This window comes from Cervus elaphus, chromosome 19 (genome assembly GCF_910594005.1).
Source record: "Cervus elaphus chromosome 19, mCerEla1.1, whole genome shotgun sequence".
In the NCBI taxonomy this organism is placed as follows: Eukaryota; Metazoa; Chordata; class Mammalia; order Artiodactyla; family Cervidae; genus Cervus; species Cervus elaphus.
In genome coordinates this window covers 90548708-90570352 of record NC_057833.1, presented here as the reverse complement: position 1 = coordinate 90570352, position 21645 = coordinate 90548708, and the positions used below count along the sequence as shown (strand labels likewise).

At 38.8% G+C, this 21645-nt stretch overlaps 1 protein-coding gene across 2 annotated transcripts in view; it reads left to right on the top strand.

The window, feature by feature from the left end:
* Nucleotides 1–8756: 8756 nt before the first annotated feature.
* Nucleotides 8757–21645, top strand: part of TFDP2 (transcription factor Dp-2) — a 192385-nt gene continuing 179496 nt past the window's right edge. Inside the window, exon 1 of one of the 2 annotated variants that reach the window (XM_043873632.1) lies at nucleotides 8757–9085. The gene's annotated coding sequence lies outside the window, so the exon portion shown is untranslated. The remainder of the gene's footprint in view (nucleotides 9086–21645) is intronic. The other variant, XM_043873631.1, reaches the window with a different exon arrangement.

The following is a 21645-nucleotide window of genomic DNA, read 5'->3' as shown; positions in this document are numbered from 1 at the left end:
GCATTTATACTGAGGACCAGTCCTTAATTAAAAATAATTTAGTCCAGGAGTTTGGCAGTAATTTTAAAGCTCTTTGAGGGGGGCCATACCAGAACCCTGGGGTTCCTCAACTTTAAGTGATTTTAAGTAATCTCAGAGATAGCTTAGAAGGCTTGAATCTACCCTGGAGGATTCCAAATCCCTTTGGGAAATTTATATCATGTTTCTCAATTAGAATTAAAAGCCTGAAACATACCCTGGACCTATTTGGTCCCATAGTCCTCATCCTGCATACCCAGGTCATCTGGTTGAAACCAACCTAAAGGGATAGCCTCAAAGAAGCCAAACAGGCCATCGAGAATCATGTTGTTTTTTAAAGTTGTGGATCCTCATAGCTGTAGTTTGGCACCAGCATCTATTGTGAGTCGCTAGCCATTTTGTCACCATACTCCCATGGGACACTTACCCCTAGAGGGATGCAGGATGATCATGGGAATGGAAATGATAGAGTCAGGAACCTGCCAAATAAGATGTTTCTAAAATTTGCTATTATTCTGTTTTCACTCCCCACTTTACATTTGGTTTATTAAAATGGCTGTGTCTATACAGATATCTCTATTGTTAAGGAAATACATGATAAGATTTCCAATTTAAATGAGCCATATCTTTACAAGAAACTGCCAAACTCTTTTCCAGAGTAGCTGTACCATTTTATACTCCCACCAGAAATGTATGAGTGATCAACTCTCTCTACTCACCAGCATTTGATGTTGTCACCATTTTTTACTTTAGCCACTTTGATGAGGATGTGGTTTACTCAGTGTGGATTGAATTTGCATTTCCCTAATTAATAATAATATTGAATATTTTTTTATGTGCTCTTTTGCCATCTGTTTATCTGCCAGTGAAATGTCTGTCCATTTCTTGTCTGTTTGCTAATTGGGTTGTTTGCTAAATGAGCCATATCTTTAAAGGAATATCTTTTTTAAAAACTAAAAAAACAAAAAATCAGTCCAGTGACTTAAGAAGTCACTAAGTAGCATTTTCAAATTCTCCTGGGCAAAAATGTACATAGTATTTGAACAGGATTTTGTAATGTACTGAGCAGAAGAACTTTCATATTCTTTTCATACTCATTATACAATGTGATACTAATACTGTATAATAGTAAAATAGTTTTAAAGATACCTTCAGTTAGAATGTTAAGTATACAAATACATGTCTTGAACATAGCTATCATAATGCTAAAATAGTCTTTATTTTAAATAAGCTGACTTGTGTAAATGTTTCAGAATGATTTTGTGGAAAATTAATTAGAACTTTCCTATTTGTGCAAGACAGTTATTGTAACATCCCAATTCATCTGCATCAGTAAATTTATCATTTTATTTTTCTGATGTTCTTTATGAACTTCATAGTTTTATTAAATAGTCATTGAAAACCTCACAAATCATTGTTAAGATCTATAGATGAAATTGAGAATGCAGAATAAAAGGAATCTTTTTCATATATATCTGAATTTTCCCCTTAACTTTTTGTCTGTTTTTAACTTTGGATTCATTTAAAAATTTTACCTGGAAATTCTTATTTAATAACATTAAGTATGTCACAGAAGAATAAGCATGTGTTAACTTCAGTTGTGACTCAAGGTAAGTTTGGGCTCGTGTTTTCCTTTTAACTAGAAGAAAAAAATGGGGCTTAATATGGTTAAAGAAGAAAGGTTTTCTGTAACTCAGTATCTTTAGATACTGTTTAGACTTACTCTATATTCTGCTTTCTTGCACAAAGGAAATTGCTAGAGAAGAGACGTAATTTTTTTGTAGTGGGAAAAAGATGATACAGTCTCTTGTGAAAATATACTGTATACCTAAATGTTTAGGAAGTTTTTAAATAACTGGAGGAAATAATTTCAAAGGCTAATATGATGGGATTAACCTAGCAGCTCTTAAAAATCCATTGTGAAAATTTTAAGATTATTCCAAAAGTTACAATAAAACAGTGAGTGATGATCTGAACATATTGTGTATTAAAGCCATTTTTATTTAATGTTTCTCTGTTGCTTCACATATGTACACATAAATACTGATATCCCGATGATGGTGGTAGAGGATTCATCAGACAAATCTAGATTCTATTCCCTGATGGAAGTGGAGCCATGGTTCATTCTGCAGTAGGAACTTTGAAGGATGATAAACATTCAGTTATTAGAAGAAAGGAAGGGGTTTGTTTTTTGTTATTCAAGTCATATTAGTTTGATAAAGAGGACAAGGAAGGGGGAGATACGTGGAGCTGACTTTTCTGAAATTCATGTGACTATAAATTACACTGAATAATATAAAATTATTTTTAAAGAATGTGATTGTAAAAGAAATTGTAGGAAAAATTTAATGAAAATGATAGGGAGTAATAGTGAGTTTTTTTTCTATTTAGAAACAACCCATTAAGAGGTGGAAAATATAAGGCAATTATCATGTGTGTGTGTTAGAGAGTTGCTCATTAGTGTCTGACTCTTTTGGACCCCATGGACTGTAGCCCACCAGGCTCCTCTGTACATGGATTTTCCCAGGAAGAGTACTGGAGCAAGTTGCCATTTTTCTCCTCCAGGGGATCTTCCTGACCCAGGGGTCGAACCTGCATCTCCCGAATTGGCAGGCGGATTCTTTACCACTGTGCCACCTAGGTTGTTGTTGTTCAGTCACTAAGTTGTGTCTGACTCTTTGATTGCAGCATGCCAGTCTCCTCCATCCTTCACTATCTCTCAGAGTTTGCTCAAATTCATGTCCATTCAGTCTGTGATGCTATCTAACCATCTCTTCCTCTGTTGACCCCTTCCCGTTTTGCCTTCAAACTTTCCCAACATCAGGTCTTTTCCAATGAGTGGCCACCTCTTCGCATAAGGTGGCCAAAGTACTAGAGCTTTGGCTTCTGCATCAGTCCTTCCAGGGAATATTCAGGGTTGATTTCCTTTAGGATTGACAGAGAAAGGAAGGGCAAACCAGGTGGGTTCAGTGGATACACATGTCTAAGATCATCAGACTACTGACTTGATGCATAGTTTATTGCATGTCAGTTTCACCTTAATACAGCAGAAGGGGAAAAGTCTTGCTACTCTGATATGCTATTGAGATCAGCAGCCTCTGGGTCACCAGAGTGCTTTTCACAAAAACTGCATTGCAGGCCTCACTCCAGATCTACTGGAACAGAATCTGTTTAAAATCTAAAATTCCCTAGTATTTAGAATTTTTTAAAAAAAATTGAAGTATAGTTGATTTCTAGTATTTGGTTTTCTAACTTTTATTTTGAAATAGTTGTAGACTTACAGGAAAGTTCTAAAAGTATTAATAGTACACAGAGTTCCGTCCCCCAGCTTCTCCTAATTTACATCTTACATAACTGTAATTGCTCAAAATGGGAAATTCACATTGATACGGTAGTATAAAGTAATCTACAAACCTTACCTGAATTTTGTTGGTTTCCAAACTATTGTCCTTGTTCTGGCCCAGGATTCAATCCAGGATCCCACGTTTCATTTAATTTTCATGTCTTCTTAATCTCCTGCAGTCTGTGACCACCTAGTCTTTCTTTCATGAACTTCACATTTTTTAAGAACACTGGTAGTTATTTTATAAGATGGCCCTCCATTTAGGTTGGCCTGATATTTTTTTCTGATTAGGTTAAGGTTCTGAATTTTTGTTAGAATCCTGCAGAAGTGATGTCCATGGCCTCAGTGCATCCTATCAGGAAGACATCAGTATGTCTTGTTATTGTTGTTAACCTTGATCCTTTGGTGAAGAGGATGACTGCCAGGTTTTTCCATCATAAGTTTACTATTTTCTCCTTTGCAGTTAAGAGTCTTGTTAGGAGGGACTTCCCTGGTGGTCTAGTGCTAAGACTTCATGCTCCCATTGCAGGGGGCCTGGGTTCAATTCCTGATCAGGGAACTAGATCCCACATGCTGCAACTGAAAGTTCTCACGCCACTACTAAGACCCATCACAGTCAAATAAATAAATAAATAAATAAATAAATATTTTTTAAAGAATCTTGTGAAGAGATACTTTTAGACCATGTAAATTTTCTGTTTCCCATCACAGTTTCACTTACTAGTTTTAACATCCATGGATGCTGCTTCTCTGCAACAATGATTCTTGTACTATTTGCCTATTATTGGGAATTTTCTATTTCCACTTCATTATTTCTTTACATTTAATTCATTGGAATTCTACTGTTGGAAATTCTACAAGGGAAAGCTGTTGCCTGTTCTCCATTTATTATTCAATTATTTATATCATTATTGGTCACCTCTTGCCCCATTCCACATCCTCTTAGGCCACATTTTTATTCCAGTTGTAGCAATCTGCTACCCAAGTGTAACGTGAAAACATCTCACTTTACCATATCTCTGGTTTTCTGAGCTGGGATTTCTCTGCCTCCCAGCTTGGAATACTCATTTAAACTCATTCTGTCATTTTTCACCCCTGGTTAAGTCTGGAATGCTAGAGAGTTGCTACCATATGATAATGTGTAAACAATGGGGACAGGAGCCAGTGTATAAATATACCTCTCTCTATTAGTTAGCAGATATAATAGTTTACATCTGCTAATCCCAACCTCCCACTGCATCCCTCCCCTACCCCATTCCCCATAGAAACCACAAGTCTGTTCTCTATAGCTGTGAATCTATTTCTTTTGCATAGATAAGTTCATTTGTGTCGTATTTTAGATTCCACATATAAGTGATGTCACATGATATTTGTTTTTCTCTCACTTCACTTAATAGGTCCACCCATGTTACTGCAAATGGTATTATTTCGTTGTTTTTTTTTTTTGGCTGATTAATATTCCATTGTAGACAGGTACCGCATTTTCTTTATCCATTCTTCTGCTGATGGACATTTAGTTTGTTTCCATGTCTTGGTTATTGTAAATAGTGCCGCTATGAACGTAGAGGTGCATGTATCTTTTTGAGTTATAGTTCTATCCAGATATATGCCCAGGAGTGGGACTGCTGGATCATATTATCATTATTTCTTATACCTCATATATACTCTATGTTTTTAGGACAAGTGAAATTTTATCCTAAAAATAATTTTGGGTTTGATATTAAGAAGAGGTTACTTTTACTAATGATGACTGTGAAATCTTCCCACTGAACAAACCAAGTCATTCCAGAAATGTAATAAGGAGAAAGTTGTGTCCCTCACTAAAGAAATTCCAGGGCTTTGATTCCACTCTGCCCTTTTAATGTGACTAAAGGGCATATAATAGGACTGTCTCTGGAAGACAAGGCCTTGATGTTCTCTTAAGAGTTATTTCTTTTGTCACTGGATGGATTAGATGTGAAAACAGCGTGTTAAAAAAAAAAGTCATATCTGCAACTGCAAAAGTCTAGACAACTATGGATCTTTGCAAGTGGCAGAAAGGGATCAGGAAAGACTTTGTCACTCAGAGTGTAGCGTCTGATGAAGCAGTTGGAAATTTGTTGGAAATACAGATTCTACACCCCACCTCAGACCTGCTGATCTAGAGTCTGAATTTTAATAAGACCTCTAAGTAATTCCTGGGCACATTAAAGTGTGAGAGACACTGGTCCAGGGGCCATAGCGCTCCACCTACTGAAAGTAGTGCCCAGCCCCAGGAGAGAGGCAGCACAGACAGTTTCCTCAGGTTTAACTCTTAACAGATCTCTTTCATGGCCAGTGGCTTGTTGGCCCACAAATTTACAAGTAGAATTTTTATTTATGTTTGTCTCTTCTTTCCAAATGTGCTAGGCTGTGGCGCTCTCATCCGTTCAATAAAAACTTACTGAGCTTCCCTAAGGCACCGAGGATATTGTAGTGAATAAGATGTGTGTGTGTGTGTGTTTAGTCGCTTTAAGTCGTGTCCGACTCCTTGCGGCCCCATGGACTGTAGCCCACCAGGCTCCCCCGTCCATGGGATCTCCCAGGCAAGAATATTGGAGTGGGCTGACATTCCCTTCTCCAGGGCATCTTCCTGACTCAGGGATAGAACCTGTGTCTCCTGCATTGCAGGCAGATTCTTTACCACTGAGCCAGCCACCAGAGAAGCCCAGTGAATAGGATGATAGAACTCCAAATTGCAAGGAACTTGCAGTCTAACAAGGGCTTCCCTGGTACTAAATGATACAGGATACAGGTACTAAATGAGTAATTGCAAGTTTCATGAATGTTAGAAAGACAATTTTATGGGCAAAGAGCTGGAGTCAGAGGAAGCTTTTCTAGAGAATGTTGTTTTAGCTTAGATGAGAAAGCATGTGTAGATGAGGTGTGGGTGAACTGGGGGATTATTCTACACACAGGAACACCTATGAACAAAGGAAGTTCTTTGGACATCTATGTGTGTGTTTCCAGTACCTTGCACTGTTGGTGTATAATAAGTGCTTAGTAAGTGTTTGCGGAATCAGTAAGTGTTCTGCCATGTTTCAAACTTCTACTCTCCTTCCTCGGAGATAGTGGAAGCTTTATTTACCTTTTCAAAGGAAATCAGATCTTTTAATGGGGAAATGAGAAGGAAGAGAGAAAGCTGACTCTTGTGCAAATTGCTAAATTGAAGCTGTGAGTGGGAATGAAAAATTGATTTACATGAATTTTTCTCCCTGAAGCAACTTGACAATTTATTCTGTTCTGGAGAATTTTCAGTTTTTGGCTTCAAAATCAAGCTGTTCCTTATTCTGAATTTCTTGGCCTGCTGTGAAACTAGCATTTAGTGTCTTTTACAGCATACCCTGATTAGGTCATGGAAATTCACAGCTAGATCAAACCAGTATATGGAAAATTTGAACCTGCATGCCCACTTTACTTCATGGTATTGGAAGCTGTTATGAAACACTGACTTTTAAAGCATTTTTTTTTTCAAAAGCACTATTATCAAATGATCATAATAATCATTATTTATTGAACACTTACTATATGTATTACATAGCAAAATCCTCATATTAACTCTACAGGAAACATGAAAATTGCCAAATATTAACTATTTTATATGGTTTAACTTAATATCATTTTCAGACTCTCACCTTAAAAATTTACAGAAGTCAGACAATCACTGAAATCCATAGCCTTACTCTAATATTTAGCGGAGTTGTCTTCATAGATAAAAAGATTTCAAACATAATGTCCAGTATATTATACTTCATTATATAATATAATAAAGCAGTTTTATTCAATTAAAAAAAGATTCCAAGGTACTCTTCCTAAATTAACATCCACCACTCTCCCCCCACCATTAGCTCAAGCACAGCCATGCCTCTATCAATACTTCTTGGATTATTTATACATTATACCGAGGTGGTTTACAATCCAGCTCTCCTGCTAGACTGAGCTTCTTGAGGATGGAGGTTTCATCTGTTTTGCTCATTTTTGTATCTTTGTCCCTAGAGTGTTTGAAAAGTATTTAAGTTGAAATCTCACCAAAATTTCTGTGGAAACTACATCTATTGATCCATTACTGAAAAATGCAAGGTAATGACTCCTTTGGGGCTTTTGCATTTTAGAATCAGTCCAAGGAGACTGCATTGGGCTTTCTTGACCGCCTAGGACTTATCTATGTACAGTTATGCAGAAATCATCTCTCCACTCCACCCGAGAGAGGTCCAAAGGCGTGTTCTCTCCGCCTCCACTCCCTTTAGGTATTTATTTAAATGGCACGTTCCTGTCTCCTTGACTGGGCACTCTAAAACAGGCCATCCCTTAAAGCCATCCCTGGTCTGCCAGATTTTTCCCCCACAGCGTGTCCCAGCATGAAACATAGCTTATATTTTGCTTATTTCTTTTGCATATTATCTTTACCACCGCACTAAAATGTAAGTGAAGTGAAATGAGAGTCTCTCGGTCCCGTCCGCCTCTTTGCGACCCTATCGATTACACAGTCCATGGAGTTCTCCAGGCCAGAATACTGGTGTGGGTAGCTTTTCTCTTCTCCAGGGGATCTTCCCAACCCAGGGATCGAATCCAGGTCTCCCGCGTTGCAGGCGGATTCTTTACCAACCGAGCCACAAGGGAAGCCCACTAAAATGTAAACTCACACATGATTTTTCAGATAGGCACAGAATGTATTATTAACATTGAACTAAATAGGTATTTGGGGGTGGGAGCTGCGATTTTCTCTTCAGCGTCCATGTGACATGGTGACCTGTCCGGGTTTGGATCTTATTTGCCGGTTTGTTGAAGACCTCACACCCTAGCAGTCTTTAACCCACTGTCTGCATAATTTACAAGGTACTGCAAACTTGGCCCCACACGTGGCCTCATCACTCGTCCCCTCTAGGCTGCTCCCCCGGAGGTGACTGATCAAGTGACTGGGAACCAAGATGTCCCTGGGAACTAGGGACACCCGTTTCCCTTTTTCTAAGAAAGATCGGGGTTTTATTGTAAGGGGCCGGGGGGATGGGGGCGGATGGAAAAGTCAGGATTCCCACCCAGGCCGGGGGAAGGGGGAGAGGGTGTGGCTATAATTTTAGGCCTCAGGCCTGTAGCCGGCTCCGGAGGCGGCTGGGAAGCACGCGGCAGGATCGTTGCAGGCGATCCGCTGAGAACCTCCAGTGGATTACCAAGATACCCCACAGGGTGCTTAAGACCCCGCTCCTCCACCTCGCGGCCCCCTCCTCTCTTTGGGAAGCCTGGGGGCGGGGTTTGTTTACTCCATGCACGCACCGCCAGCCTGGCCAATCCGTGGGGAGAGGCGCCGTACGTCATTCATCCAGAGGGCCAATCGGCGCTCACCGTGCTGCTCCGCCGCCAAAGCTTGCGCGGGGGAAGCGGGGCAGTGGCTGGGCCGGGCGAGGGCGGACGAAGCTGCCGGAGAATTCGGCTGCAGCCGCCGGCGCTGCTCGGTTCTCCAGGCGCGCCCTGACCCTTCCTCTTTGGGCAGGCTCGAAGGCGCGCGCGCGCGGTCGGCGTCCTGGGGCTTAGAACTCCAGGGCCTCGACTAGGCAGGCCGCGGATCGCCCACCCTTCCGCGAGTGTGAGTCCGCCGGGATCCGGGCGCCGCCAAGCGCGGGCGCCACTGTAGCAAAGGCGCCTGAAAACGCGCTCCAAGCTCGAAGAACAGTCCTGCGCGGCCGCCTTGTCCCCTGCAGCCAAGCGGCGGTAAGGTCCGGGGCGCGGGCGCGGGCTCTGTGCGGAGGGCCTCTGGACCCCGCCCGGCGTGATCCTGGGCAGGTTTCCCTCCCTGCGTCTCCGGGCCCCCTTGCCACTCTGGGTCCCATCTGTTTATTCCCACGCGTTCTTCCAGGCCTGGCCGAGTAACCCTTGAGTGCCTGGGGAAGGGAGTGGGAAACCCGAGACTACCCTCCACCCCCAACACACACAGAGCAAATTGCGGGGAGGCACCGTGCCTGAGTCACGCCTGCTGGAAGAGAGGAAGGGCAGCTTTCTACTTTTTTCGGTATCTTTAGAAGAATGGCTTCTAAGTCTGACTTTTCCGACTTTTTCTCCTTTCCTGACCCACATGCCTTCATCTGTCTCTACCAGGTGTATTTCAGAGTTCCAAAGCCTCGTGCGCTTGGAAGAGCCTTGCAACCTCCCCAGGGAACTTTTCTCTAAAGTAGGGGATCACTTTTGGGCCCTGACTCTGAGAAATTCCAGAGATTTAAGGTTCCTTTCCATAGAAAAGTGCAAGAGTTTTGTAGGATCTTGCAGGGAGGAGTGCAGCTAAGATGAGCGCCCAGTCTCTGGTACCAGCTTATGTGGTCTCAGTTCCTTCATCTGTAGTAGTAACCCCCTATTGGGGGTGGTCAGGAGGAAATGGACTAATCGGTGGACCTATTTGGAACGAAGTTCGCGTCCTACGAAGTGCCCTGCCCTGCATGAGTTAGGCATTGAATTGACCACCCTGCATGATGGTTTAGAAAAATTCCCCCTATTGTTTTTGGTTTTTCTGTTGAGACAGTTAACAGTTTCATCCCTTTCCGTATTCACTGCTAAAGCTCCCTTTGAGCCTTTGAATTCTTTTTCTTCCTCATTCTGTCTCAGAGGGCTCAGACTCCCTGTCCCATTTCTTTGCTCTCTTTTTAGTAAGTCAGTAACTCATTCCCTTCCTTCCCCTTTGTCTCCCAAATCTTAGTGTGTTTTTTCCACTTGAGTTCTATAGCCTGATTTTTTTCTGGGCCACTTTTCTCTTAATGGCTTGAAATCATCTTTACCTAATAGATATAGTTTAGGTTATTCATCTGTTCTTTATACAGCGTAATCATGAGCCTACTGTACAAAATTAAATAGAAATTAATTTCGTTGATCTGTTATTGCATGTTGCTTTTCCATTTCATTGGTTGGCCTGCAGTTTAGCTAAAGTTTTATCACTATCCTGTTACTGTAATAAATCTTTAATGGCAGTGGCCATTCTCAAGTAGCACTGGGAGAAAAATCAAATGTCTAGACCCCAGATTCTATCACACTTGTATGCTGGCGCTTGATGCATTTGTTATTTATTAGAACATCTTGTGCCTGGAACTAGAGTCTAGTCTCATGGCAGACATGGTGTTTGTAGCCCTGTTCTGGCAGTACAGTTGCAGTTTCAGCAGTGTGGTGCTTATATTTAATAAAGGCCCATGACTTATTAAACTCTTGTTTTTGAGTTCCATTATGTGTGGTTGGTTAATTAGGAGAGAAAACAGAATTTTCAAGTGTGTCATACTTAATGTTACCATTTTGTGATCATGTACCTTTCCCACCAACTCTTGGAAATGGTGACGTCCAACTGGCACTTTCAAGTTTTTCCCTTGCAGCCAAAATTCTTAACTGTCTGAGCTATGTTCTCTCTTTGCAGCTTGAAATTGGATGTACAGATAGATTTATCCTTAATATGGAAAGTGTTTGTGGATTAAAATTATTCACTGAAACACAACCTGAAGGGTTCAAGGATTGCTTTTTGGAATTAGGAATTGTAATGTGCATATACCTTTGCTTTTTTTTTTTTTTTTAGCATGATAGAAAAACTTTTTTGTTGTTGACATTTTGATGTTTTATGCATAATACATGAGTTGTTTATATTTACATCTGCACTTTACCATTTTTAAAGCCCATTTAGATACATGAAAGTTTTTAGAGTTTGATAAGAAACAGATTAAGCCAAAATTAAGTTCATGGCATAGATTAGAACCTGGTATTTTAACTTCTAGTCTGTTTTCTTAGTTTGTCAACCTTAACAGTTAACTGGGACTGAAAGATGAAAAGATTAAGGCTTGAAAGTAGAAGGAGGCACTTTCTAATTTGGGCATTAAATATTAGATATTGAGTAGTAACTTAGCATCTTATTTTTTATCTTTAAACTTAGATATGTTTCTTTAAAAGATTAAATAATAAGCCATTATAGCTGATAGTCAGATCTTGTAGTCAGTTTACATTGTCACTTGGCAAACTTGATTTCACTTTTTTCTGAACTCAGCATCATATTTTAAGCTCTTATTGCAGTGTGTATCTTAATGTATCTTAGAAGAAACTAGAAAGCATAGAGTTCAGAGTTTTTTTCAATCCTAGAATTTTAAGTTGTGATGAATTTTCTAGATTAAATATATTCACCTCTTCATACTTGAATCCTTTCCATTTTAATCTGAGGTATATGATTCTAAGCGTAGGACATAAATAGATTTAAAGGTAGATTTGTGGACCCTTGAAAACTTCATACAAAATTATATGTATTTGGACATTTTCTGGAGAGAAGGTTCATAGGTTCTGAGGTAGAGATATTTGGACAACTTTAACTTACAAGAAATTATTTCTTTTATTGAACTAAAGTTATCTCTTCACTGGTTCTAGTTCTGTCTCTTCTATGAGTTTTCAAATATTCGAAGACACTTCCTTATGTTTTCCTGATTCTTTTCTTCTCTGGACAAAATATTCTCAAGTCTTTAACTTCCTCTAGTGGATTTGTTGTTTTGATTTGCACCTCTTCACAATACTGATGGCTTATTTGTGGATTTGTGTCAGATCGTCCATACCCTTCTTAGCAGTGTAATACCTGTAATTAGATATTAGCCTGTGGAGACAACCAGAAGTCACCACTCTGATTTTAAAGCACATACTTTAAGAGTAGTGTTGCTTCTTTTGGCAACCACATTGCACTGTTAATTTATGATAATGTCCTGTCTAAGGAAATGAATTCTGGAGCTAGCCTGCCTGGGTTTAAATCCTGGCTCTATATCAGCTGGGTAACCTTGAGTAAATTATGTAAACATCCAGGGCCTCAGTTTTCTCATTTGTAAAATGGAGTTTATGATGGTACCTGTCTCATAGGGTTGTTTTAAAGAATAAATGAGTATATATGTGTTAAGCATTTAGAATGGTCCCTGCCATCTAAGTGCTGTGTGCGTTATCCATTATTGATTTTGTAGTCAGCTGAAATTTGAATTTTGTCCATGCTCTCCAAGTTCTTTAATAGAATATGTTTTAGTAGGACTTCACATCTATCCCAGTTAAATTTTATCTTGTCAGATTGGTTCCAGTATGTTTACTCTTTAAAAAAAAAAAGATCTTAATTTGATCATTCAGTAAAAAATCTTATTGTTTTTCGATAAATTATAAGTTTGATAATTCTGGTACAGTCTTCATACAAATTTTTTTAAAGTGTTGATGAGGTGGGCCTAAGAGCGTTCTTGTCCTGCTAGAGACCTGAGGGTTGATTTGAAAAAAATTAGTTCTTTGGTTCAAGTTGTTCAGCCAATTAGAAATGAAGCTAATTTATCATTATCTATCTCAAATATTTCCAGGTTTTCACAAGGAATTTATAAGGAACTTTAACACTTGGCCTTCCTAAAACCCAAATAATTTCATATCCTTCATCTTTAAAAATCCTATCTGTTCAATAAATGTCAGGAAAAAAAAAAAGCATACTAATCTGACATTGCTTGTTCTTAATGAAACTATAATGGTTTCCAGTCACCTAGATTGGTTGCTGCTTTTTCTGTGTTCATAGACTTCTATCAGACATGACTCTGAAATCTTGCCTAGAGTTACATTTAATCTCAGTGGTAATCTTGTCTAGAGTTACATTTAACTTCAGTGATCAGTAGTTGACAGGATCCTCTTTCCCTTGCAGCTGGATGGACTTTGTAACTGGAGTGATATGTTGTACCTTGTTGATGGTTTACTTAGAGCAGATGTGCTGTGTGCTTAGCCGCTCAGTCGTGTCTAACTTTTTGCAACCCCATGGACTGTAGCCCACCAGGCTCCTCTGTCCATAGGATTCTCCAGGCAAGAATACTGGAATGAGTTGCCTTGCCCTCCTGCAGGGGGATCTTCCCAACCCAGGGATCGAACCAGGTCTCCCACATTGCAGGTGGATTCTTGACCATCTGAGCCACCAGGGAAGCCCATGAATGCTAGAGCGGGTAGCCTATCCCTTCTCCAGGGGATCTTCCTGACCTGGGAATCGAACTGGGGTCTCCTGCATTGCAGGCGGATTCTTTACCAGCTGAGCTGCCAAGGAAGCCCAACTGTCTTTAATCTTATGTATATTGAGCTTTGGTTTCCATTAATTCATTGATTGAATTTATTAAATGCCCATTTTGTGCAAGATGCCAATGCTTGTTTAAACCCATCCAGTCTGAAGAGGATTTTCCTTTTAGTTTAATACATTAATTTAACTTCTTTGGCTGTGTTGGGAGCTGCACGCAGGTGAACAGGGCTGCTGTCTAGGTGCATTGCTTGGGCTTCTCCTTGAGGCGGCTTCTCGTTGTGGAGCATGCTCTAGGGTGTACGGGCTTCAGGAGTCGCAGCACGCAGGCTCAGTAGTTGTGGTTCCCGGGCTTAGTTGCTCTCAGCCTGTGGAATCTTCCTGGACCAGGGATTGAACTATGTCTGCTGCATTGGCAGGCAGATTCTTATCCACTGGGCCACCAAGAAAGTCCAAGAATTTTTCCTGATAAGAGATACCTAAAGCAAAAAGGTAATCCATGTTTATTTCTCTCCTTTATCACTGTTGTGACCATGCTCTGGCCTCCAGTCCTCTTTTCTCTGCAATAGTAGCTTCCTTTTGACCTTCCTCTTTTCCTGACTCTAGTCTTTAATCATTGCAGTCAGAGTCCACGTTGCTTTTTTTAAAAAAATGTTTTTTTTTTAAATTGAGGTATAGTTGATTTATAGTGTTTCGTGTCAGGTGTAGAGCAAGGTGATTCAGTTGTATCTCTGTGTGTGTGTGTGTGTGTGTAGATGTTTTCCTTTATAGGTTTTACAAGATATTGAATATAGTTCCCTGTGTTATGTAGTAGGTCCTTGTTGTTTATTTTATATATAGGAGCATGTATCTGTTAATCCCAAACTCATTTATCCCTCCCCACCAACCCCAGTCTTTTTTTCAAAGTCTTTTCTTCCCTACTGGAAAAATCTATACTGATATAATTAGATTTTTATTATTGAATATTTTGCAGCTCCTTTATTCTGTTTTCTGTTTATTATCCTTTTAAATTTAAGTTCCCCACTTTTTTAAAAAAAACACAAACCTTTCTTATTCTTAGAGATGATGGAGACATGGTGGTTCCCCACCAGCTGGTCAGCGTGTGTGTGACTCAGCTGACAGTTACAGAAGCACTTACGAAGTTACAGGCACCGTATGAAGCTCTGAATTGACAAAGGAGCATGACATAGCCTCAGTCATTGAAGAATTCTAAGTGCAGGAAAAGATAGAAGAAAGTATTTAAATAAATCCTTTTCTTTTTTTTTTTTAATACTCAAAAGCCTAATAAGTTTATGTAACAGATTCCATTTTACTTTGAAAAGAGTCAAGTACTACTATGTTGTTATTAAAGAATGACCTTGTTAGGAACTAAGATCCTGCGTCCTCCGTGTCCAAAAAACAACCGAAAATGATTTTGTTGAAGTGACCAATTCAGTTCTATTTAAGTTAAATAAATTATAAAATCACCAATCTGTACATGTGGAAGAACAGTATATATTTCAAAACTGCCTAAATAAAATACTTAATCAAAACTGGAAGCATTAACTTCTCTTTTACAGACTACTCAAGAGGGAACAGTTAAAAAAATCAACCTACTAAGTTTTTCTTCACAGCATCTTTGAAATAGTGGTGGTGATATAAAACTGCCTCTAAAAGAGAACGATTTAAAAAAAAAAAAAAGAATGATTTATGACATGATATTCAAGGAGTGGGGGGGATGGGAGAGACGGAAAAGCGAGCAAGGAGAAGATGGATGCTATTAGAACCAGGGATGTGGACTTCCTGGCCGGCCAGCAGTTAAGACTCTGCCCGCCCTTCCACTGCAGGAGGCCCAGGTTCCATTCCATCCAGGGATCTAAGATCCCACATGATTGGAGGCGCACCAAAAAGTTTAAAAAAACTAGGATCCCACATGCAGCACAGTGCAGATCCCCTAGGAAAGACTAAAAAAGGAACTAGGATGTAATATACAACATGATAAATGTGACTAACACTAGTGTATGTCATGGGGCTTCCCAGGTGGCCCAGTGGTACAGAATCTGTAATGCAGGAGACGTGGCTTGGATCCCTGGGTTGGGAAGATTCCCTGGAGGAGGGCACGGCAACCCACTCCAGTATTCTTGCCTGGAGAATCCCCATGGACAAGAGGAGCCTGGCGGGCTATACTCCATGGGGTTGCAAAGAATCAGACATGACTGAACACACACCCACATACACATTGTATGTTGCGTATGAAAGTTGTTAAGCGAGTAAATCCTAAGAGCTCTCATCACAATTTTTTTTTCTGTTTCTTTCATTTTTTGTCTAGATGAGATGATGGATATTCACTTGATGTTTTCATGATGTATGTAGGTAAATCATTATGCTGTCCACCTGAAATGTATACAGTATTTTTTTGACAATTATGTCTCAATAAAACTGGAAGGAAAAAAAGGTAACTAATGAATAGCAGTCAATAAAATGATTTCTAGGCTAATGAAAGTTTGGTAAAACTGATAGATAATGATTCCACAGTAATTAATACCTTTTAAGCTATAAAGTCTTCACAGATAAGAACATTTTGTGAGCATAGTGATTATGTATTTTTAAGTTGAGCAGATCACTGTTCAAAGATAACAAAATATATCACCTGTGTGGGCATTCTAAGAAACATGCCCTGGAAATCTGTGTAAAAATGCCATAATTACACATGAAAAGCAATAGAATATGTACTGATGTTAAACTCTGCCTACAGTTTTGCCATTAAAATTATACTGTTCAAGACTATATTGTATCACAGTTGCTGTAAAAAGTAATTACTAACCATAGATCTTTTAAGGAAAATAATTTGTGGGAGATTAACAATAGTCAGAAAAGTTATTTTAGAAAGGTTTTCCAAGAGGACTTGACTATTTTGATATTGAAAGCATTTTGAAAAGCTTTTTAAATAGGTAGTTTTTGAAATAGATTTTCATTAGAGAATCATTTTGGTTGGAAAAGAGGTGGATGAGGGCCATTTAAATTCTTATCTAAAAAAGACAATTATATGAATTCCTTGATTATTATATGGAAAAAGAATCTTGAGCCTTGTTCTCTTGAAATCTTTGTAATCATAATAAGAACTTCAGACCAATAATGTTTCAGACAATTAAGATAAGCTTATTTTTCAAATGAAAAAGCCAAAGACAAACAGAATTATCTGATTTTAATTCAGGTACCAAAATGCTAATCATTACTTAGCGGTTTTTGTCCTTTTTAAAAGATGGAATTCGCTGGTGGTCAGTGCTTAAGACTCCGCTCATTGACTGCAGTGTGTATGGGTTCGATCCCTGGTCAGGGAACTAAGATCCTTCATGCTATGGGGTATGGCCAAAAAGTTAAAATAAAGCATGAAAAATTCAGTGAAGCTCAGGAAAAACTAGTAGATGCAGTTGTTTTGTTTTCAAATAGAAGTGCATGGTTTCTGTGTTTTGCTTCTTGCAACTTTTCAAAACTGGGACTAAGCAAAGCAACTGGGAATGAGCAGGATTTATGTGAAAAGAGGTAATGCAAAAACATTGTCAAAGACGAGTTCAGTGCTGAAATTTGTTCAGTAGTACTATCAATTAGTTATTTTAAACCTGGAAAATGCTATAGTGTACATTTCTGTTATGAGGTACCAGTATTTTTATTTAGGTGTTAGCAGATGCTAGCTCCTTTTATAATTCATTTCAGAATGATTTTAGGTCTTATCAGTAGTACTACCCTCTTCCATTGACCTTAAAATTTGAGCAAAGACTTGATAATTTAGTTGGTAAACTAGTTAATTACAGTGTAAAAGCAGCTAAGTATTTTGAAAATATTTATATTTGTGGCTGCGTCAGACCTTAGTTTTGGCACACGGGAGCTATAGTTGCAGCATATGGGATCTAGTTCCCTGACCAGGGATTGAACTTAAACTCCCTGCATTGGGAGCGAGGGGTTTTAGCCACTGGAACACCAAAGAAGTTCCAGTATTTTTTATAAATGAGTTCTTTCTGAAAAAACTTAATTATCTCTTCCCAAGTCAAATTATTTTCTTTTATTGTTTTTATATCAAATCCAATAGTATTCTTGGAATAATCTGGACTATCAGATACTGCAACTCTTAAGATCTGTTCTAAGCTATACATTTCCATAGGCTAATTGAAGTTACACTCTGGGGAAAAAGTTTAAGGCAACTGAATTTTCGATCTTGATGTAAGTGACATAAAATAAGAATAAATTTCAAGAAACGGAAATCCTAAGCGAAAGCATGCAAGGCTAATGATAAGGAAGAGACTTTAGAAAGGGGTTGGGCTTCCCTTGTGGTTCAGTTGGTAAAAGAATCTGCCTGCAATGCTGGAGACCTGGTTCGATTCCTGGGTTGGAAAGATCCCCTGGAGAAGGGCAAGGTAACCCACTCCAGTATTCTGGCCTGGAGAATTCCACCGACTGTATAGTCCATGGGGTCGAAAAGAGTTGGACACAACTGATCGCTTTTCACTTTTATAAGGGGGTCACTAACTACCTTTGAAGCCCTTCCATATGACAGAAAGAAATTTCAAGAGAAATGAGAGAGATCATAGTAAAGAAAAGAAGAGATTCTGTTGATACAAGCAGCTCATTGAAAAAAGTGAAACCCTGTTTACAAGGCTGTTCTTTCAAAACTTATAAAATGTAAAAGACCACAAGATATTTTTAGGATTAAGTAAGAAAACAGTGATCCATAATCTGAAAGCTTTGTATTCATTATGAATTTTAATGGCTTACTTTACCAAACACCTACGGTGTGATCAGGCCCTCATGTAATCCTGCCCAGAAGTGTGAGAGAGAAGTTTGTTTTTCATTTTATCAGTTCAGTCACTCAGTCATGTCCGACTGTTTGAGACCCCATGAACCACAGCACTCCAGGCCTCCCTGTCCATCACCAAATCCCGGAGTTCACCCAAACCCATGTCCTTTGAGTCGGTGATGCCATCCAGCCACGTCATCCCTTTCTGTTGTCCCTTTCTCCTCCCACCTTCAATCTTTCCCAGCATCAGGGTCTTTTCAGCTGAGTCAGCTCTTTGCATCAGGTGGCCAAAGTATCGGAGTTTCAGTTTCAGCATCAGTCCTTCCAATGAACACTCAGGACTGATCTCCTTTAGGATGGACTGGTTGGATCTCCTTGCAGTCCAAGGGACTCTCAAGAGTCTTCTCCAACACTACAGTTCAAAAGCATCAATTCTTCGGTGCTTTTCATTTTATAGGTGAGGCCATAATTTGCTTTACTGGAACCAGAAAGATAGAGATGGCAGAGCTGGGGCCAGAGCATGAATCTGTCTGACTGTAGTGTAACCACTTCTCTCTGTTGCCTTGCTGAAATACTTAGGTCTTTGCTTCCACACTTTACTGCACAGCAGAGCTTAGCACGACTTTATAAGTCAGCTACACATCCATTTTTTAAACAGTCCCTCTGATCACCCGCCAGAATGAATTAAGAAATAAAAGCTCTGACTGTAAAATAGTGAAAAATAAAAAAGTAAAATACTTACTTCAGCATTCATCCAGATATCTTTATAGCTTCTTTTTAATTGGCCCTTTCCAGTGTGCTATTTTTCCTAAAAGTATTGTGAATTATCCAAATATAAGTGGGTGATTTGAAAATTAATCACCAGTTTTGATTGATCATCCTTTCTCAAGTGTCACTAGTTAATTTAAAAATAGACCATTTCTGTATTATATGTATGTGATTTCTTTAATTCAGCTGTAAGTCAGTTAATTGGTTAAATATTGATTATGAGCTGTGTGAATCTTTTATAGTGACTGATTTACTGTGAGCAGAAACAAGTACGTGCTTAGATAAGACGTTAAGCTAGCTCCTTTGTAACATAAATTTTTAATTTATCTTAATGCTTATGCTGTCTGCTACATGTCCTTTTGACATGTAGAAAATTAAAATGTGTGGGCCAAAAGAAAAAATTTGGGTGTTAGGAAATGATGTAAAATCTTAAAGTTGCAATGAAAGAAGAGAAAAAAGCTAAAAGTGTTCTGAAAAGTAAGAAGAATACTCCTATAATAACAGATAATAGGGGCAGTGTTTATTGTTAATCTTGGAACGAGAGCACGTGTGTTTCATAGTCAGAGAAGCGGTGGGTAATGATGCTGTTATCAACGGGAGTGTGGATGTGTCTGGTGAATTGCACAGACGGCAAGGAGATGTGTTTTTAAAGGGATAGTACATATCTTTTCACCAAAGTTAAAAATATTGTACAGAAGGATTTGTTTTCCTCTTGAAGCATTCTGACCAACTGCACCACAGAGCTCAGACTGACTGTCTCTCTGTCTATCTAATTAGGTATCTGTCTTAGTGTCAGAAGCCTCTGACTTGTTTACTACCTCTGCCTGTAGAATTCATTCCAGTATCTCACCCTGGAAAGAAACACTTTGACTCAGATTGGCCTTGAGTGGAAACGGGGAAACAATTACATTCATTTGACTTAGTAATTTGTGTAAAACTTTTTCTGACTGTTTTTATCATCTAAAGTACCTCCAGGTTAGAGTAATTCTCAGTTTACCATCTAGTTATTTTTTTTTTAGGCTTTCTGTAACAATATGAAGCATTTTTTCATATTGTGACTAATAGCATCTTTGAATTTTTCACATTGAAACTACACCTAAAGTAACCACTGTGTGTTTGGCAAAAGTCAGAAACTCTCTCACAGTTTACATTTTCTAGTGCTTGCTGTGTGTGAATCTTACTGCTCTGGTAGTTCCCTTGGAGATACTCCCTGTTATCTCTGCTCTTAGTCTTAGTTCTTGTTATCTTGTACAAATCCCATTTTTTCTCAAAAGGAGTGTGAGAGATCAGTTGCTGAGGATGCAGAAATAAAAAAGACCAGTTGTGTTTTCTGGATTCTTTTGGGCCTAGGGTCGCAGATTTGCCTTTCTGACTTCTTGTATTCATATATATTTGGAAGTTATCAATTCAAGAATTTTCTGCAAGAAAAGTCTTCTTATTTTTAGTCCCATTCTCCAGGGGTAAAGCCACTTTTTTTCTTTAAAGTTTTTACTGAAAGGTGATAGGTTTCTAAAATAGGACAAATTTTCACTGATTAAATAACACCTCTGTGTAACTAGCACCATAGATCCAGAAACAGACCATTGCCAGCACCCTGCTGGCCCGTTCCATTCGTGAACACCTCCTCCCCAAGGGAACTGCACTGTACTGACTTCTCACAGTATGAATTGGTAAGACTACCTTTGGCCATATCTGCTTTTAGTTCTTTTGATGGTTATCACACTTAATGGTGTAATAATTGCAGTACTTTTTTTTAAAGGTCTTTTTACTTTGAACTAATTCTAGGCTTACAGGAAAAATGCAATTTCCTAATCTTAACATTTTCATAACCATAGTATAATATTCAGGAGCAAGAAATTAACATAAGTCATGGACACAGGAGCCTGGTGGGCTACAACCCATGGGGTCAGAAACAGTTGGATGCGACTTAGTGACTAAATAGCAACAAACAACAATATTATTAACTAAACTACAGATCTTAATTTTAATTTCATCATTTTTTTCAGTAATAACGTTTTTCTGTTCCAGGATCCTTTTCAGTATCCCACATTGCAATTAGTTGTTTCTTCTTAGTATTCTCTAACAGCCTTCAGTTTTTCTTTGTTACATGATCTTGATACTTTTTGAAGAGTACTGATCAGATATTTTTCAGACTGGCCTTTATTTTATCTTGTCCAGTGTTGCTGATTGGATTTGCCTTTTTTACTGAATGGTTATGCATTTTTACTAAAAATACCACAAAAAATGATGTGTTTTTCTGTCCTTCACAGAGTCTTAGCCACTGGACTACCAAGGAAGTCCTTATCCTAAAATTCATATAAAATCTTAAAGGACCTCAAATAGCCAAAGTAATCCTAAAAGGGAACAAAGCTAGAGGACTCACACTTCCCAATTTCAATACTTATTACAAAACTACAGTAATCAAGCAATATGATACTAGCATAAAGGCAGACATATAAATCAGTGAAATATAATAGCCCAGAATAAACCTTTGCGTATACAGGCAGATTCTGACATGGATGCCAAGACCATTCAGTGGGGAAAGAGCAGTCTTTTCAGCAAATGATGTTGGGGAAACTGGGTATCACATGAAAAAGAATAAAATTGGGCCTTTATTTCATATATGAAAATTGACTAAAAATGAATCAAATACCTAAACATGAGACCTAAAACTATTAAACTCCTAGAAGAAAACATAGGTAGGAATCTTTATGACTT